This window comes from Procambarus clarkii, chromosome 29 (genome assembly GCF_040958095.1).
Source record: "Procambarus clarkii isolate CNS0578487 chromosome 29, FALCON_Pclarkii_2.0, whole genome shotgun sequence".
NCBI classification, from domain to species: domain Eukaryota; kingdom Metazoa; phylum Arthropoda; class Malacostraca; order Decapoda; family Cambaridae; genus Procambarus; species Procambarus clarkii.
This window is the reverse complement of record NC_091178.1, coordinates 35,803,517-35,817,386: the sequence shown is the minus strand read 5'-3', so window position 1 is coordinate 35,817,386 and position 13,870 is coordinate 35,803,517. Positions and strand designations below refer to the sequence as shown.

The window sequence follows — 13,870 nt, the reverse complement described above, 5'->3', positions numbered from 1 at the left end:
CTAGTCTGACGCGATACTTGAACGCGTTTTGTAATAACTTATTACATTTTCAAAGAATTTTAGTTTACACACACACAACTATAACCTGCAAACACTAAACAGAGTTCTTACTTATGCTATGATTTAAACAGTTTTCATTTTATACCCGCATATCACCTCACCCAAAATGACGAGGTCGTGCGATGACGATGACGACGAGGTCGTGGGAGGAGGAAAGGAAGGCTGGTAGAGCAATTTGGGAGGCTGTGCGGACACTAAGGCCGCTGAGTCTTACAGGAAGGGTTGCTTGCTCCCACTGAGAGTCGTCCAATGGCAGGTTAAGGACTTTCACCAGCATGGACCTCAGAAGGGTGTCATACACATTTAACTTAGGGCTGCTGTAGGATGGAGAACATCTCAAAGTAGGTCAACTTAGGGAGAGACAGGCAGGCATTTCATAAGAAAAAAATTATAGTAAATATATTAATTCAGGAAAACTTGGCTTATTAGGCAAATCGGGCCTTGAATAGTAGGCTGAGAAGTGAGTTCTGGCTACTAGGTACGACATATATATATATATATATATATATATATATATGTCGTACCTAGTAGCCAGAACGCACTTCTCAGCCTACTATGCAAGGCCCGATTTGCCTAATAAGCCAAAATTTCATGAATTAATTGTTTTTCGACTACCTAACCTACCTAACCTAACCTAACCTAACTTTTTCGGCTACCTAACCAAACCTAACCCATAAAGATAGGTGTGGTTAGGTTGGGTAGGGTTGGTTAGGTTCGGTCATATATCTACGTTAATTTTAACTCCAGTAAAAAAAAAATGACCTCATACATAATGAAATGGGTAGCTTTATCATTTCATAAGAAAAAAAATTTGAAAAAATATATTAAAGCAGAAAAACTTGGCTTATTAGGCAAATCGGGCCTTGCATAGTAGGCCAAAAAGTGAGTTCTGGCTACTAGGTACGACATATATATATATATATATATATATATATATATATATATATATATATATATATATATATATATATATATATATATATATATATATATATATGTCGTACCTAGTGGCCAGAACGCACTTCTCAGCCTACTATGCAAGGCCCGATTTGCCTAACAAGCCAAGTTTTCATGAATTAATTGTTTTTCGTCTACCAAACCTACCTAACCTAACCTAACCTAACTTTTTAAGCTACCTAACCTAACTTAACCTATAAAGTTAGGTTAGGTTAGGTTAGGTAGGGTTGGTTAGGTTCGGTCATATATCTACGTTAATTTTAACTCCAATAAAAAAAAATTGACCTCATTCATAATGAAATGGGTAGCTTTATCATTTCATAAGGAAAAAATTAGAGAAAATATATTATTTCAGGAAAACTTGGTTTATTAGGCAAATCGGGCCTTGCATAGTAGGCCAAAAAGTGCGTTCTGGCTACTAGGTACGACATATATATATATATATATATATATATATATATATATATATATATATATATATATATATATATATATATATATATATATATATATATATATATATACTTTAGTAGCAGTCTTTCCTTTAGACATATATTAATAAATATGACCGGAAAAGTAAGATTAATAATTCTAACACGAATTTTCTCAATATTTCTTATGTTTCTTTTCACTGTTGATGGTAACTGAAAAATCAATTCTCCAAAATTCATTTTTATTTCTAGTCTGACGCGATACTTGAACGCGTTTTGTAATAACTTATTACATTTTCAAAGAATTTTAGTTTACACACACACAACTATAACCTGCAAACACTAAACAGAGTTCTTACTTATGCTATGATTTAAACAGTTTTCATTTTATACCCGCATATCACCTCACCCAAAATGACGAGGTCGTGCGATGACGATGACGACGAGGTCGTGGGAGGAGGAAAGGAAGGCTGGTAGAGCAATTTGGGAGGCTGTGCGGACACTAAGGCCGCTGAGTCTTACAGGAAGGGTTGCTTGCTCCCACTGAGAGTCGTCCAATGGCAGGTTAAGGACTTTCACCAGCATGGACCTCAGAAGGGTGTCATACACATTTAACTTAGGGCTGCTGTAGGATGGAGAACATCTCAAAGTAGGTCAACTTAGGGAGAGACAGGCATCTTGTGAGGAGAAAAAGAGCATCATGGGCATCAATCTTGTCAATCCTGTCCAGCATTCTCTTTAGATCAGTGATTTTTGCATCCAGGACCTCCTCGATTTCTCGTGGGCCAATGGGGGCACCCAAGAGAGTGCAGTCCGGTGGCTCGACAACGAGAATTTCTGGAAGAACATTTTGTATTTGCCCAGTGATGTCTGGGTTGCGGGAGATTATTTCACATTTGGATGCATTGAGAATGAGGCCTAAGGCTGCTTCCTGCTCCTGGATTTTCCTTATATCCTCCAAAATGGTTTCCGGGGTTCCAGCGAGAGTGCCATCATCCAGGTACCAGATGTTTAGCTCGCTTGTCAGACTGTCAGTGACCTCTTTGATAGCTAGGCAGAAAAGGAGGGGGGCTAAGGGGTCACCTTGTTGGACACCTTCACAGGAGTTTATTTCATGCTCCTATCTATATACAGTATATATATATATATATATATATATATATATATATATATATATATATATATATATATATATATATATATATATTTATATATATTTATATATATATTTATATATATTTATATATATATTTATATATGTCGTACCTAGTAGCCAGAACGCACTTCTCAGCCTACCATGCAAGGCCCGATTTGCCTAATAAGCCAAGTTTTCATGAATTAATTGTTTTTCGACAACCTAACCTAACCTAACATTTTCGGCTACCTAACCTAACCTATAAAGATAGGTTAGGTTAGGTCAGGTAGGGTTGGTTAGGTTCGGTCATATATCTGCGTTAATTTTAACTCCAATAAAAAAAATTTACCTCATACATAATGAAATGGGTAGCTTTATAATTTCATAAGAAAAAAATTAGAGAAAAGATATTAATTCAGGAAAATTTGGCTTATTAGGCAAATCGGGCCTTACATAGTAGGCTGAGGAGTGCGTTCTGGCTACTAGGTACGACATATATATATATTTATATATATATATTTATATATATATATATATATATATATATATATATATTTCTATATATATATTTCTATATATATATATATATATATATATATATATATTTATATATATATATATATATATATATATATATATATATATATATATATATATATATATATATATATGTCGTACCTAGTAGCCAGAACGCACTTCTCAGCCTACTATGTAAGGCCTGATTTGCCTAATAAGCCAAGTTTTCATGAATTTTATTGTTTTTCGACTACCTAACCTACCTAACCTAACCTAACCTAACTTTTTAGGCTACCTAACCTAACCTAACCAATAAAAATAGGTTAGGTTAGGTTAGGTAGGGTTGGTTAGGTTCCGTCGTATATCTACGTTAATTTTAACTCCAATAAAAAAAAATTACCTCATACGTAATGAAATGGGTAGCTTTATCATTTCATAAGAAAAAAATTAGAGAAAGTATATTAATTCAGGAAAACTTGGCTTATTAGGCAAATCGGGCCTTGCATAGTAGGCTGAGAAGTGCGTTCTGGCTACTAGGTACGACATATGTATATATATATATATATATATATATATATATATATATATATATATATATATATATATATATATATATATATATATATATATATGACAATGTCAGACCACGGAGGAAAAATGAAACAGGAAATTTCCTTAAGTACTTTCGTATATTAAATACATCTTCAGAAGGTGATGTACCTTCTGAAGGACCTTCTGAAGATGTATTTAATATACGAAAGTACTTAAGGAAATTTCCTGTTTCATTTTTCCTCCGTGGTCTGACATTGTCACATTCTTAATCACGTGTTTATTTTCGTGATATACACATATATATATATATATATATATATATATATATATATATATATATATATATATATATATATTTATATATATATATATATATATATATATATATATATATATATATATATATATATATATATATATATATATATATATAATTTTTTATTAATCCTAAAAGGGGTACCACCTCTTGTGCAAGTGTAGGGACACAGCCACGGAGAAGAAAATAAAGAGTACTCAGAGAAGACGTTGTGGATCCTCACTGAACACTTTCATCTTGTCTACCACCCTATTCTTTTAGTATGTGTGTAACTTTATTTTAATATTTCATTACACAAAAAGGGTTACAACATTGGTTACATGCTTTGTACAAGGCTACTCATCACAGGTTCTAGAGTTCCTCCAGCTCTTCAGATGGCAGGCTGGAGCAATGGATGCAGTGAGCATTTCCTCTCTGGATCGCCACACTAAGGCGCTGAAAGTGGAGCAGTGGGTCAAAATTGTAGTGGTGATCAAGATCTCTAGATTAAGAGGCCAATACTGTCACCATGGTGACACTGTTGGGCAGCGCCACTCATCCTGTGACTGGACTCACCAATACTGTCCATCCCAATACTGTCACTATGAATATAGTGACAGTATTGGGCAGTGCCACTCATCATGTGAGTGGACACACCACCATAGGAGCTTGCCAATAGGAAGCAAACCCTTCATCGTTCATCCTGTCACTTGTACCCAGACACAGCTGGGACTTTCTTAACTGTCTCAAGTGAACAGCTTTGCAAACAAAAAAATTAACATTCGTCAACCTTTAAAATTGTACGTTATCTTGCGGGTGCAAAATGGGAAAATATTTTAAGAACAGTATGTATATGTGACAACCACATTTGTCCTGATAATTTTTTTCAAGCTGGAGTTTAAAAGTTCTTGAGAATTTTAGCATTTACGATTTCTTTGGGTAGGCGGTTTCAATGGGGTTCTTAACCCAATGTATTCAAAAGCATCTGCTGTTACTCCTACATTGTGGCTTGTTGAGCTTGAAACCTTTGCTCTTTGTTCGTGTTACATCTGACCTTTTGAAGAAATTGAATGAATCAATATCCTCCAAATTGTTCAGTATTTTAAAGGTTTCGCTCTATTACTCTCTCATTTGCATATCTCTAAGCATATAGATTAGATTTAGATTTAGATTAGATTTTCAATTCAGGTAAAGGTACATACATTGCAGATGAGTTACAAAGGGAAAGACAAGGGCTAGCGTTCACTAGCTCTATTGGAATAGAAACATCTGCAAGACAAGTGTTGGCAAAAATTCAGATAGCTAAGGGGACAGAGCCCGGCCTGCGGCTCACAAAGACCCCCAGGGTAAGGCTGAAGAACTAATACACAAGTTGAGTGATGCAGCATCATCCTCCTCCCTCCCTGCATAAGTAAGCAGGGAACAGCTCCTCCGACAAAATGACAGAAGGATTAGGATAACAAGAGCACAATTTAGTGATGACGAGTATGAGGAACCAATCACAGCCCAGGAAGTAAAGGGGGCTATGAAAAGGATAAAATTACAGCACCTGGTGAGGATGGCATCACCTACGACATACTGAATGCACTGGTGAAGTGTCTGGGAACTCAATACTCCACCTGTTTAACAAGTCATTCCTAAGTGGAGTGTTGCCCACACAATGGAAACATGCAATATTTGTTCCCATACAGAAACCCATTGACCCTGGCAATTACAGACCTATCAGTCTCATGTCATGCACTTGCAACATGTTCGAAAGGATCATCCGAAACCGACTATTGCACAAAATACGTAGGTTAGGGGATGTGGGTCAATGGATTTGTAAAAGGACGGAGCACAGCAAATTGTATAGTTAATTATCTGCCTAATGACACAGCTAAGTACTCCCAATAAACTCTCTCCTTGGGGCAAATATTTTAAATTTAAAATACAATACCTAAAGCCACAAATACGCATAGCGTTTCGGCCAAATATATACGAAGTAAAACCCAAACAAAAACCCATTACAGCAGAGTAGGACCCATAAAAGATGAGACTAACAATGTTAAGTTGCACGATAAAAGGGCAGCAAACACACTGAATCACTGAACACTTTACATCAGTGTTCACACAAGAAAGCTTGAATGACATCCCATCACCCACACAAATGTTTGTCGGAGGTAAAGAGAATGAATTAAGGGAAATACCAATTACACGCTACACAATCAGGAAGAGCATTGACAAACTAAAAGACTCAAAAGCCCAAAGTGTGAATGTATTTCAGTCCCAAGTCGTAAAGGAACTGAACTGGCAAATTCACTATGTTTGTCAGTGAAACTCCTTTTCAGAAAATCCCTGGACCATGGAATAGTTGAAGGTGTTTATAAATCTTGTTTATCTGTATCTTTTGCTACCCAGTCTCCCAATCTTTATGTACCCATTCTGAACATCTTTACCATTATGATCATTGCTGTCTTATATGTGCTGTCAATCTGCTGTATGGTGTCTATTAATCTTGTTTCAATTACTAATCAAGCTGTCAATGTAATCAATCAGAGCTTTAATATAACAATGTGCTTTAATATACTTACTTATCTCTCTCATCTCATTTTTCTCTTGTATTGTATCTTTATCATTTATCAATTCTGATTGAAATTACCTACTTAAAATTATCTGCTAGATTAAGGACCTGCCTGAAACGCTGCGCGTACTAGTGGCTTTACAAGAATGTAAATACTGTACTATCCAATGTATTCTCACAAACCCAATGTACCTTCTTGTATATATATAAATAAATAAATAAATAAATAAATAAGGTGATAATGAGACCTTACTAAGTGATCTAAATGAACTTCAAAAATGGTCAGATGACTGACAAATGCATTTTAATGTCGATAAATGCTAGCCCTTACACGTGGGCCACAACAATCCACTTCAGAACTACCAAATTGACAGCACTACCTCACAACAGATAGATGAAGGAAAGGGCGTTTGAGTCAGAATGCATCATTTCGCCTTCTCGCCATGCCCTGTGGCTGGGGGGATTGGTGCCCTGAAGCTACATCAACACCCTATACCCCCCCGAAGTGGCAAGGGGAGTTAGGGGACAATAATATTGCTCAACAAGTGGAAGAGGTAATTAAAAAAAATCATACCAGAGCTTCATCTCTCGTATCAGGAATGGATGAGGGCCACTAGGGTAACAACACTGCAGACCAGGCATGACAGGGCGGATCTCATAGAAACCCATAAAATACTAAATTTGTTGGATGTCAATCCGGACAGTTTTTTCAAAAGGTCAGACGTAACACGAACGAGGAGCAACGGGTTCAAGCTCAAGAAACCACAATGTAGGACAGAAAACCAAAGATGCTTTCACCCATAGGGTTATAAACCCGTGGAATCGCCTACCCGCACATGGCATAACTCTGCTTGGTATTAAAATGCTGTAGCGAGTAATCCTTATACTCGCTCCATTATCTCATTATCTTAATATCATAACTAATTAGCACTAATTACAGAAGCTACAATCCTTTCCCCAATTACAGGTAATACTCTTCTCAGCTTGTTGGAGGGAGCTGAGGTGTAATTACCATATAAGCAAGCGATATGAGGAATGGAGGAAGGTACAATTCCCCATTCAACAATGTAGCACTCGGCGTGTGCAGTTCTAATCGACCAAAGACGCTACAGCTTCGACACAGAGCAGACAGCAGACTACGACCGCATCGAGCCGCCACGCTCTCGCACCCCGAGTTCAGACACTCACAATTTGCCATTAGCCATTATCTTAATTATTGTACATGTGCTTGGGGTTCTACTACCCAAAATCAAGCATGTCCCCTAATTATGCCATACAAATCTGCTATTAGAACTTTTACCTGAATAAACATTTAATATTCTTTATGTAAAGTAGTACTGTTAATTTAGTACTTGTGACGTGGATTGCTATGGCCCATATACAAGATCTTGCATTTAATTATAATTTACATTATAATTTGATGATGTGGTTTGTAATATTTTCATCTATGTTATTGGTATATATGACAAAACCTCATGTAAATCAGGTAGGTAGGTAGGTGTGTGGCAGTCCGTCTAATTACCCAAAGCTTCTTAGTACAGTATACGTAAGTAATGAAACACTACGATATATTTACTCACTATATTGTTGGTGCTGAATGAAGAACATCATGAAAAAAAAACTTATTTTTACTCTATCTCTGAATATGTTATATATTAAGTCACTGCACATTCTCTCTTGTGTATTATACATATATAAAACGCTGAACTGTAATGCCAATCCTGACCTCAAAAGCTTCATTGAAGGTTGTAACAGAACCCATGAGCACCACACCAGGAATAAATACAGTTTTGATATTCCTAGAGTACGACTTAATCAAACTAGAAATGCTCTACAAATCAAGGGACCCAGAATGTGGAATGACCTTCCCAACCATGTTAAAGACTGTACCTCTCTCAACCAGTTTAAGATAAAAACTAAACACTACCTAATAAATTCCCTGTAACCCACCTCACTCCTTTATTGTCAACCCATGTCTGTTATTTTATTATTATTATTTTTTTTTAATCAACACTGTTTGTCAACCTATTGTATTTGTGCTGCTTTTTCAGTCATGTTCCCCCTTTTTTTTTATCTTTATTTGTATTTGTTTTCAACACTTTTTATTCTTTATGCTCAATTAATATTAAGTTCTAGATATTAATGTTTTTCTTGCCCGAAACGCATTGCGTAATAGTGGCTTTAGGCATTGTATGTACTAGCTCTATCTATATATCAATCCATTAATGTAACATCACTTGTATGTATGTACCTTACCTGAATAAACATATTTATTTTATTTATTTATTTCTAAACTAACATAATTTTATAGCAAAATTGGAATCATCTAATTACCCAAAGCCACAACATTCTCTCTTTAGCGCATTTATTATGCACCCTATACCTATCTTGTGAACCGAAGTGGAAAGAGATACAGAGGCTTATTTATTGTCATGTTCCTGCATGCCAATGTGAGAAGGAATCCACAACATTTTTATATTTACCCTCTTGCTAAGTATTCTTATATATCTATGTCTAGCTTCCAAGACAAGCACGTTATTACATGATTGCAAACTGTTTATTGCTCGTAGTGAAGAAAGGGAGTCAGAAATAATTAAGCTGTCTACTTCAGTGTTGTCAATAATTTCGAGTGCTACCAGGCTTAGAATGTAGACTTCCTGTGTTGAACTGCGAGTTAAGTTTCATATAATTTCTTTATAAAATATGATTATTTCAGAGTAAAAATGTGTATTTCCATGTTATACATACAGTACCAACATTATAGTGAGTAAATATATCATATTTCTTCATTACTTACGTAATGCTAGGAAGCATCATCTCAAATGAAGTAGTTTCCTGAACCTACTGGGCCGTCATATCTACACTTGAAACTTTGTACGGAGTCTGCCTCCACAACATCACTTCCTGATGCATTCCATTTGTCAACTACTGATACTAAAAAAGTTTTCTGTATCTCATTTGGGCACTCATTTTTCATGTTTACCTTTTTTTGTGTGTGTGTGTGTGTGTTTTGAAGGAAAGCAAAGAAATTGCACATAACTACAACTACAATTTATTTAATAAGCATTTCTAAACTAAACAAAACTTTGAGGGTAATTAATAAAAATAAAAACTAATTTGAAAACAAATCTTTCTTGAGCAACATAGGGATGCAAAATTAACATGACGATGATTTGGGCAAAGAACATTTGCCAACCCAGGGGTAGAGAATACTTGTTATTTTCTCTTTGCTTTGCTACTTAAAGCTACTCAAATCAAAGGGAAGAGTGTTTCTTCCATTTCTTCGTTGTCAGTCTGTGACTCAATACTGACTACACTGTTGTCACTGTCGGTCTCGGAATCCTCGGAATCTTGACTGTTTGAAATTTGTTGTACTCTACTTCCCTGTCTTCAGAAAACAGGTTAGTTGCCTCAAATAGTTTAATTTGATACAATTTTTTCATATTTAGCAAGAGGGCCGTAAGTCCACTGGTTACATGCTGGAATGATGACTTCTTTATTGAGTATTTACCCGGTTCCTGTAAAACAAACACACATCATTATTTCAGGCATTTTTTAAATTAAATGTTTGTTTTCTTAACAAGTGTTTCATTTAAACTTTAACCAGTAAAAGTGATAATGATAATATTACAATTTGTGTCTACAAAATGCTTTTACTAATTTTACTTAGCTTAGACACAAACAACAATGATTAAGCTACCTGTTAAAATAATTACCAAGTAGCTATAATGCAATAACATTTATTTCAGTGGAGTAATTAAGTTAATATTGATACCTGATACTAACTTCAATTATCCAAGAGGGTGTAGCACTTTTGTTTTGTATATCATCTAGTCTTTGTGTTATCTCAAGCTTTTTTCTGTAGAAATCCAAGTAACTTTTCATTTCCAGTTTAATGACATTTTGTTCTTCCATAGTCCTGTTGTACATATGCAGCTTTTCTGCAGCATTTCTCTTTTCTTGAAGAGTAACATAAAATATTCAAAAATAAAATATAAAGTAAATTATTTAATAAGGAACATGAACAAATCTGTCATTGTAGGATGCATGTATTATGCAACAACAATGCAATCATATGTAATCATTTTTAAGGTATCTTGTTAATATTATTATCTTAAAAATATAAATTAGGCATGGACTTCCATTTGTCCATTACCATAATGAGTAAGTTTGAATTAACATGTTAGTAGCTAACAATATTTATCCTCATTGACAAGGCCAATATGCACAGAAAAATAACCAAATATACTTACCATTATCAGTTGGTTGAGGAGTGTCATTATACCATGGAAAGTTGCCCTCTTCATCAATGTCCACACTAAGTTTTTCTGTATTGTCTTCATTGTAGACCGCTATCAGTTCCCTCAACTTTTTCTTGTCTGCTTCAATCTTTGCACGGTATCGTGATCTCATTTTGCTTGAAACTGAAAGAAACACTTTGTTACTAGTAAATAAGATTATAGTTGATAAATTTGTTTTGTATATACTTAGTAGTGAATACCTACACAAAAGTAGCAGAACACACTACATAAATATTTGCCAAGCACTTTTTTTTTAACAAGCTTAGGTATACACAGCAATGTGCTGCTATCCTATTATGTATGAAAGACCACAGTGTAGATCAAAAACCTCACAGGACAGCCAGTCATACATGGAATCTGGAGAGAATATGAAATGTAAGGCTGATCTATTAGCCTCCACTAACAAAATCGGGGTACAGCACAAGAATATCTTCCAATATTCCTGAGTGTATGAAGTAATAACAAAACTCAAAGTACATCATACCATTTGTTCTGAAGTCATTGATAACAGGGCAATCACATATATAGTGATAGATAGTATGTCCTAGCTTTTGTTCACATAGTTTACAACTGGAATGATTTCCATTGGCAGATTCATTACCTGCAGGCACCTGCCATAGATATTGATATCTCAACTTAATTTTGACAATTACCTATAATTACATAGGACAACACCTAAGTGAGATGGTATCCATACAAATCTACCTTAGAAATAAATGACATTAGATGTGTTTAGATAAAAAAAGTCATTGTTTTCTTGAAGTATTTTACAAACACTAAAAGATTTCTGTTTGTTTTATCAGTCCCTAACTTATACATAAGCTTTAACATACCTGCTACACTGGATATGTGGGATTTCTTGGTTCTAATTGAGTCACATACTAACTCTATTCCCTTTTGAACATCATTTTGAGAAACTGATCTGTTGAGAATAGAGGATACTGTTTACTATAATGTTTACTAAATTCAAACATGTAAAGACCCTGATTAATTAAAAAAAAATTAACTTAAATTTTTAGGCAATGGTCACAATGGCATTTTATGATGGCTGACAATTACTGTACAAGAACTAAACAATTAAAATAATAAAGAAATGTTTTGGCAATTTTATGATTTATGGTACTGCATTGATTTTACAGTACAATAACCTTGTTAAAATATATAAGAGTATTTCAAAACAGTGTTTCTTTCTATGTATTTTACAAGCAAACCTTTTATTTAAACTCTGGGCTAAGTTGGTTAACTCTGCAATCCAGATGAGAAGTTGTTTTTCATCAAGAGATAAGTCAGCTAACTCCTTTCTTATTAACTCTGCAGCTTCTTTTGCCTATCAACAGGAGGAAAAACTGCCCTGTTAGTATAATAAATGTTGCAATTTTTATTTAATATTTGATATTACAAAAAAAAAAAAAATCCTTACGAGCCTAACTGCTGATGAAGGCTGTTTAATGGCAGTAAATGTTATTTTTATTTTTATTTTTGAATGTTTTTTTTTCCTGTGCACTTATATTAGTGATTCATGATCATTGTTGCATATATTCAATGAATAAAGCAAATTACTTGCCTTACAAAATCTTGAAGCTAGAACATGAGCTAAAGAGTCATGTTTACGTTGGTTCCAAAAAAATGAAGATTCACTAAGTTCTTCTTCACGCTCTGAAAAAAAGGGACAAAAAATAACTCCCTTCAATGAATATGTAAAATGAAAATAATTCACTTTTATGCAGGCGATGAGTCACAATAACATGGCTAAAGTATGTAGACCAGACCACTCACTAGAAGGTGAAGGGACGACGACGTTTCGGTCCATCCTGGACCATTCTCAAGTCAATTGTGATGAGGAAGTAGAGACAGGCAATAAATAGGCTAGAGAGAGCTGAGGAGCAAAGTAAGGTGTATTTTAGGGGATAGTAATAATAATAAGAGCTGCAGAGGGCCTATTGGCCCATACGAGGCAGCTCCTATTATAACCACCAAATGAGAAGGAGATAGGAATAAGAAGACGATAGCAAGGGAGCACAAGTAACAGTGCAAGTTTGAAGAACTACGTAGGAAACTATAAGGATGAAATTAATGCTTTTTAGTTTTACTTTTGAATAATGTTTTGAACAGCTGGACAGCTTTTAATTCAATAAAGAGTTTACCAATTAGGAGCAATAACCAATTACTTTATTTGCATAGAGAGTTTGCACAGATTTAGTTTGACTCGGGGGATATCTGAGAGATATTGATTTCTGGTGTGGTGATTATGGGATCCTTTACATCTATCAAGGAAGAGTTTCAGATCAGGATGTGCATTTAGGAACAAGGTTTTGTACATGTAAGTGGCACAAGAGAATGTGTGGAGTGGGTTCATATTTTTATGTATTATTATATATACAGTTTAATGTATACAGGTACTTACATTACATATATAAAATTAATAAATACTTACTCTTCCATTATGAGAGCCAAGCGCTTGGAGCGCTATTAACAAGGATTTCATTGATAAACCTGGACTGTTCCTTTGAAGGAAATGCCAGTTGTTCAGGAGTTTGGTGCTGAAGAATGTGTTACTTTTCCTGGCTGATGAGCAGAAGTATCCACCATCATACAACATCTTAGCATCTGCAGGAAGGCTGTATCCACACTCTTGACACTCAAATATGGGCAGATAAAGGTCATACTTGCCTAGAAAGCTTAGTTTTAGTATTTATTCCTAAAATAAAGCTTATTTATAAAAATAAGCTGCTTATTTATGAATCTTTTGTAAAACTCATCTCCATCACTGAATGGATATGTTTGTGTCTCAAAGATTGAAGTCCACATGCTTGGGTATGGGTATCCTCACTAGAACTTCAGTGATGCTACTATATTCAGTGATGCAAATACTCATAGACTTATGTGTTCAAACTTAATATTAAATAAAATATACCTGAGAGCATTATGAAAGTACACATGATGTCAGAACTCTTTATGTTAAGGTTACAGTCTTTACAGTTACAGGAAATTTTTGGCACAGGAACTGGCACAACAGGTTCTGAATAAGAAAATAATAATAAACTTAGCAAAGATTGCATATTT

The 13,870-nt window shown here is 34.8% G+C and overlaps 2 long non-coding RNA genes across 3 annotated transcripts; both read right to left on the bottom strand.

The window, feature by feature from the left end:
- Positions 1 to 9,544: 9,544 nt before the first annotated feature.
- Positions 9,545 to 10,458, bottom strand: LOC138369749 (uncharacterized). The gene is made up of 2 exons (XR_011229920.1): positions 10,293 to 10,458; positions 9,545 to 10,024 (listed from the first exon to the last, which is right to left on the bottom strand). It is a non-coding gene; the product is annotated as an uncharacterized lncRNA (long non-coding RNA).
- Positions 10,459 to 10,608: 150 nt separating this feature from the next.
- On the bottom strand, positions 10,609 to 13,467 carry LOC138369748 (uncharacterized). Of its 2 annotated transcripts, XR_011229919.1 has the most exons (5): positions 13,242 to 13,467; positions 12,372 to 12,463; positions 12,019 to 12,134; positions 11,641 to 11,729; positions 10,609 to 10,930 (listed from the first exon to the last, which is right to left on the bottom strand). It is a non-coding gene; the product is annotated as an uncharacterized lncRNA (long non-coding RNA). The 2 variants fall into 2 exon arrangements; XR_011229918.1 differs by lacking the exon at positions 13,242 to 13,467 and having other exon boundaries at positions 12,372 to 12,746.
- Between the last annotated feature and the right edge of the window lie 403 nt (positions 13,468 to 13,870).